The sequence below is a fragment of the Aedes albopictus genome, chromosome 2 (genome assembly GCF_035046485.1).
Source record: "Aedes albopictus strain Foshan chromosome 2, AalbF5, whole genome shotgun sequence".
NCBI classification, from domain to species: Eukaryota; Metazoa; Arthropoda; class Insecta; order Diptera; family Culicidae; genus Aedes; species Aedes albopictus.
Window position 1 is genome coordinate 143,740,416 of NC_085137.1, and position 7,260 is coordinate 143,747,675.

Below are 7,260 nucleotides of genomic sequence, written 5' to 3' on the forward strand. Positions count from 1 at the left end.
ACCGTAAAAAAACACGTATTTAAGTATTGTTTTGATGAAATATGATGGTTTCACTTGCATAAATCACAGCGTTTACTACTATTACGTCTTCTAATAGCTCCCAATATCTTCAAGACTGTACCCTGGCTGAAATAAAAGACATTGGACGGCTCACATTTTGAGAAATCGCACCGAAAGTATTCACATTTCTAGCATAAACTACTTGTTTCATAATTTAGACATTCTTTTCAAATAAATCATGTTAAAAATGAATGTGGTTCACAACTAAGACTCATTTCTAATATATTTCTTCAGATTGAATGAAATAAGCCAATTGTTTGACCATATGATGCATTTTTGTATGAGCATCTGCTTTTAAATAAACAGGGTAAAAAATTCTGACACTTCTTGAAGTTCTTTCACTTAGCAGTCTTCAAACTCATTTAGTAATGCTAGTATCAAACAGGTTTACTCCACAGGTATTAGGGCACGTCTTTATTTCAACGCAGAACTATTTATTTAAGCTTTTATCAATCCCATTTTAAGGATTAACCAACCAAAAACCAATATACTTAATTTTTTCATTACATTTTATGCAATAATTTGAACATTTCTAACAATTATTCTGTGCCAAAACTGCTAATCTAGCTTACGTTTGAGTGTTTACAGAAATCATTTTTCTTAAATAAATTTGTTTATCATCGCTTCTCCTTAGCGGGACATTTTTTTTATAAAATTTCTCTGAATTTCACAAATAAATAAACTTTTATGGTCAAGTATCTTGCTAACACGTCATAAACTAAATGCCTTGGGGTATATCCTCGAAATATACTCACGAAATTGCCAAAAATCTATTGAAAACCAATTTTTCATTTACCTCGGCTAAACGAATGTCTAGGCAAAAATGACATTTGAAGGGTTTTAACCCTCGTTTTTGTTTCAGTGTATATGTATCACATTTTTATAAAACAGTACTAGGTATACTATCACTACAATAAAAAAGTTTTATCATAAAATCTTTTGTATGAGTTTCCAGACACTTTTTTGGAAATTTTTTGGTCTCGGCTAAACGAATGACTATCACTGTATTGAATAACAAAATATCCCAAGTAACATTTTAAGTTTTGATCGGCTCTACAAGAGATGTTCATGACCAATTTTATATAACTTGCAATAAAACTGATTTATACATCAAAGCCTCTTGATAACCTCTTTAACAGCATCTTCCGGCTAAGTGGACCACTCTCGGAGAGCTTTTGCAAATCGCATTAAGAGTAGCAATAAAACCGTTTTAAAACCTAGTTAAAAAAATTCCCATTCTCGATTGTTGTTGTTTTTTTTTCAACAAAAACTTTGACAGCTCAAGATGCAGAGAAGCTTCTTCGATGGCACGTAAAGTTTAGGACGATACATCATTCGTAAGTAGAAGTCATAGTCATTTCAAAGTAATATTTTAGTTGTTATTGTGTTGGTAGGCTTATGCGCATTCAATTTTACCGTGAATATTGGGGTTGCAGAATCATAAAATTAATGCGTTTCAAAAATAGTGAATATTATCATCTTGGAATGAAATAAATCAATTTGTTTATTTAGTAAAACTATCTCGAATTACAAGAAAACTCAGCAGAGAGAGTTTATTCATGTGAGCATGTTATGGAAATGGTCACAAACTATCAATTCATTGCTAATTTGAGCAAAATTAACTATTTTCCATTAACGTTAGCTATTTCTTCGATATGGCGACGACCATAATCAGCGAAAATAAAACGAAAGCAAGTTTACTTTTATGATGACCGCAATAAACCTAGCAGTGTCGTAGTTCTGCTTTTCCACCAACAGATGTCGTTACTAATCGAACGGATCGCCATCTGTTGAGAGTTTTAACAGTTTTATTGTGGTAATAAAGATTGCCAGAAGGTTTACATATCGGAAAGTTCTGTTTACTCTTAAAATCTGTCTTTATGGATATCTGCAAGTGTGTATACTATAAAACTTTTTATCAATGGTTTTCATCAAAGCAGTAATAAAACTGTAAGTTTTCATTATTGCTGTAATAAAACCCTAATAAAAATCAAAGAAAACCAGTCAGTAATGAAATTGTTACTTGGGAATATCATATCTTGTTATAAAAATGTGCATTTTTTCGATAGCTTCATGATGTAATATCAAAACATGTTCTTCAGTTATTTCATAGCTAAATCAACAAACACCACATCAATACCAAACATTGCTCAAATACCTCCAATTATTATTGTTAAGTTCTGATAACATTTTGAAGAATAACATTGTAATAACAGTTTTAGGTATTAGAGCACAGGTTGTTCTTTGCATGGTATTTATTAGGTATTCCCTGCCGCTCAGGTTTTTACAGGCTGGCATATCTGAAAGATTTTTTAAAGAAATCTTTTGAAGTATTCTTGATTCGAATTCCTACTATCTTGCATTAGAAATCTTTGGTAAAAACTCTGCACGAGTTTTGGAAGGAATTCCTAGTATGGTAGGATATTTTGGAAAATAACTGGTGAAGGAATTGCTGAAGAAATTTCTAACAAAATATCTCAGAGTACTCGTGGAAAAAAACTTATGGATGAATCTGATGAAAAATCTTGAGAATTTGTGGACATTTGTGGACAGACTTCTGAAGAGCGACCTTTAGAGATTTTTTTTGGAGGAATCTCAGGAGAAATTCTCAGATGAATCTCTGAAACTACTATTAGAGGAATTCTGGCGAGAATCTCTTTAGAATTCCAAGAGGATCCTGTGAACGAAATCAATACAAAATGTATGGCAGGTTCTACGAAAAATCACCTGTGTAAAACCCTTCAAAGCATCTCTAATTCCAGGCATTGCTATTTTGTTCCCGGAATCTTCAACTTTTTCAAAAATCCCTGATAAACCTGCAGACATCGTCAGGAATCGCCAGCTTTTCCTCATAGCAGGTACCTTACCCTTGGAAATTTCAGCTTCTTGTCCTCTTACTCTCATTTTTGGATTATCCAGTTTTTATTGAAATCATAAGCTTGCTGCAAGAGTCTGCAGTTTCATTCTTGAAGCCCTATAACTGGACCCGGTTTCTGCGAAAACACCACCTTATCTTTCGTATCACCAACATGTTTCTAGAATCTTCAGCTGCATCTAAAAAAAAAATTAAGAGTTTCTCTAGAATCTCTGACTTTCTGCTAGAATTGAGTCATTTGTTCCAAGGAGCTTAAGCGGAGTTTCGGAGGCATTTCAGGAAGTTTCAGAGGATTTTTGATGGGTTTCAGAGACTTTACAGAGACGCTACATCGATGTTTTCGTCAGTTTCGGAGGATTTTATGTGCAGTACATGGGGTCCGACGCGGTTTAAGGGGGATTTTAAAGTCATTTCAAGAAGCTTCGGAGGATTTTCGGTGGGCTTCATAGATGTTACGGAGGCGTTACATATGCGTTTTCAGGAGTTCCGGGGTTTCAGTGGGTTCCAATAGGTTACGCACCTAAACAGACCCTTCGAAACCCCCAGAAACACCCTTGAAGCCCTGAACCCACTGAAAATTGTCCAGAGTTCCTTGAAATCCAGTCGGATCCCTTGTAACGTACGTGAGACCCTCCGAAACCCCCGAAGCCCCTCTAAAGCTTCTTGAGGTGCCTCAAAAATCTCCCTGAAATCCCCTCGGACCCGGGGTTACAGGATTTCATGGAGAGCATGTCGAGAAGCTTCAGAGGGGTTTCGGAGGTTTCGGAGGGTCTCGGGTACGTTACAAGGGATCCGACTGGATTTCAGGGAACTCTGGACAATTTTCAGTGAGTTCAGGGCTTCAGCGGGGGTTCCAGAGGGTCTTTTTGGGTGCATAACCCTCTGGAACCCAGAGAAACTCCGGAACTCTTGAAAACGCATATGTAACGCCTCCGTAACATCTCTCCCAAGCAACACACATGTTATATAAGAGTTACGACAGCGCAAGTTTTGGTTATATAGAAGTTGATTCGACGTTATTTTAACATTGTGTTAGAATTACGTCAAATAAACTTCTCTACAACCAAAACTTGCGCTGCCGTAACTGTTATATAACATGTGTGTTGCTTGGGCTGAAGCCCACCGAAAATCCTCCGAAGCTTCTTGAAATGGCTTTAAAATCCCCCTAAACCCCGTCGGACCCCGTGTACTGCACTTAAACTATCCGATACCTCCGAAGACGCCTCTGTAACGTCTCTGAAACTCGCCGAAAATCTTCTGAATGTTCCTGTAATGCCTCTGAAACCCCCCCCCTAAAACCGCTTGAACCCCATGTAATGCTCCTGAAACATCCTGCAACCCACTTAAGTGCCTCTGAAACCTCCCTGAAACGTCCTGTAGCCCCTTGAAACGCCTCTGAAATGTCCCAAGAAGCCCCCTGAGACATCCTGGAACCCCTGAAAACCCTGAAACCTTTTGACATCTACCGTGACTTGATTTTTTTACGAAGTTATTTGAAACAATGCGTTTTTACGGCTTTTACCTTTAGTGTAATTAGACATCAGATTGATTGTGGGTTGCAAAACAATACTTCAACTTCGTACGACGGAATTATGATCAATACCCTGTGTTGGCCTAGCCCATTAGGCCAGCGCGCATGTCTGTCACCATTAGATCTCTACAGTATTAGCAGCCTGACAGTGCGAGTGATAGAGGAGTGGCAGGTATTCACCTGTCACCGGGTGAGTGATAAGGCAAAATAAATTAGAAAGCTTGCAAAGTATAGTAGTGAATTCCTTAATTAAATTTGCTTAAATCTAAATGAAATAGTACGTGAAATGAACTTAAACCTAGTGAATTGAAATATTAAAGTTATTCTCAATATATACAAGCTGACTAGGTGAGGATTATTGACTTAAAATTATGAATATTAGCTAACCTAAATTTGTGAATAATCCAGGTCAGATTTACATTGAACCGGACTACGATCAATGAATCGGTCCATATTGTAATAGCATCTGTTTTTGAACAATAGCTACTGAAATCGGTAATCAATCTCCACGTAGCATGTGTGCGATATGTAAATATTCACTAAATCAAACACAATTATAATATGAAATGAATCTAAATGTCCTCCCATAGGAAAATTATATCCTTCCCAAACACAACGGATCACGTGTTTTCATTTCCGTTCCGGAGGATTATAATTTTGGAAATTCCCGTTGGATAAAATCCAACACCCTGCCTTAAACATATATAACACGTTCATATTCGACTCACCTTTCGTAGTCGGGCAGCGGCAGCGTGGGAGCACTCGACACGGCTGCATAGTCCGTAATGGCTTCCTTGGTGATTTCGGACGCCTGCCGCCAAACGCCGCCTCCGGGATCGATCCACACCCCGTTCGGATTCAGCGGAAGCGTCGGGAATTTGCGTACCGTTCCGATTGCGTGATTTCCTGTAGGATGGATCAGAAAAAAAAAACAGAACGGAAAAACGACATTGCGTTAGACTAGAACCAGAATGGGAAGCATCGAAAACCGGTTCAATCATTCATTCTTGGGAAAGGTGTGTGTGTCGGCTGGAGACTCCAGCCGACGATTCTCTTCGGTAATAAAACACATTGGCAGAGGTAATATTTCCTCGTTGAATTGTGCAAATCTCAGCAAAACAAGCACCCGGGAACCGTTTGGCCATTGTAAAAGCGGAAAATTTATGCGATGGGGTTTGCATGCTCAGGCCTCCAAACGCCGGGCTCTACCACCTAACTGTCTGAAATAGAGCACGTGACGCCCTGGGCGGAAAGGTTTCCAGGTGTACCTACCTTTGGGGAGGTGCAGCAAATATACGCACGTACCCATGGTGCTAGAACCGTGACGACATGCACGTTTAGGAATACACTAAATGGTACACTGGGAATACAACGTGCTTCATCGAACTTGACTGCGGTGCTGGAAACTATGGACGGATTTTTTTTTTGACTTTCAAAGTAACGTCGGGGAGCCTGGCTCTTTCGCACACAAGTAAGAGATTAGTAGGAAGTTTTCCAATTTCAGCTGACAGGCCGTAAAGCAATAACTCTAAAATGCCTTGACAGGCGCTGAAACTGAATCATAAATCTTGGAAAAGAGTTGTGCGTGAACATCAGTGAGTGTGTGGAAATATTATTTTGCAAAAGGTGAGAGGTCGTAAAATTTCATTCGGGAGCTAGTTGCTTGCTACAAACAGGGAGAAATTCAGACACCCTAAATGCGTGACCGACACGCAACTTTAGTTTATCATACGTAGCTAACCGTGTAGACAAAATGTTTCTACTTCTACAGTAAACTAGCTGATCCGGCAAACGTTATAATGCCTGCCATAAACATTCTGTATGATACATTTAAAAATTGTCTATATTTAGTTATAGAAAAAGCTTTCTTATGGTTAACAACAATTGTAGTCCTTCTGAATAGAACAATTGAATTTTGTAATTAAAATATCTTGAACTTAATGGGTTAGTGAAGAATGGAATCATTTGGTTCTGTAATATATACACTACCCGTCATAAGTATTCCAATAATACTGCATCACATTGACTCCTTTCGATATCTCCAAAACCTGAGCACTTACAAGGATGCTATCTTCAGCAAAGTTATTCAGAAGTCCAAAAGCAACAGCTTTTCTGAAGGTGATATTTTTATAGGTGTTCTGGTTTTAGAGATACCGAGGTGAGTCAGGATGATGCAATATTGTTGCAATCCTTTTTGTGACTCTATACTTATGATGGTTAGTGTAGCTTTCTTTTCGAATAGCGTGAAATTGGTAGAATAAGGTTACTAATGGCACTGCGATTTTATATTGAATACCTAAAGCTTCAAAAGCGTGGTCTCTTGGGTAATCTCATGCCCCAAGAAACAGAAGTAGCTGAATAACAGTTGCTTAAGCTAAAGTTTGCTTAAGAGTGGTTTGTTCCACTCTTATACAGCAAAAATGTTTGTTGGGGCAGCAGTTTGGATTGAATGCATTAGAACCATTTCAAATAACATCTAACTGCATTTGAAAGAAACTTATCACGCAAAACAACTTTGTAGAACGGTTTGAAAATTCTCCAAAATATATACAAAAAGTTAAAACAAACTAACTGATTTTGTGGAGTCGTTCACAATAAATGACCCATATCTCTAAAAATTGAGCAAAAACAACAAAAGTTTATTCGACAAGTTTTTTTTTCTACAGCTTTACTGAATGCATTTTCACTTAGCATGACCACACGGAACTACAAATCAACCCAAATTTAAGTTGTTTTGACGCAATCCCGGTCTTCCGTGGAATAACTCAAATTTGCGTCAAACAGCGAAAGTGGT

The 7,260-nt window shown here is 37.9% G+C and overlaps 1 protein-coding gene across 1 annotated transcript in view; it reads right to left on the reverse strand.

Moving 5' to 3' along the window:
- LOC109398524 (uncharacterized) overlaps positions 1–6,114 on the reverse strand; it is a 45,165-nt gene extending 39,051 nt beyond the window's left edge. The window contains exon 1 of the mRNA XM_062850574.1: positions 5,195–6,114. The gene's annotated coding sequence lies outside the window, so the exon portion shown is untranslated. The remainder of the gene's footprint in view (positions 1–5,194) is intronic.
- Positions 6,115–7,260: the final 1,146 nt, after the last annotated feature.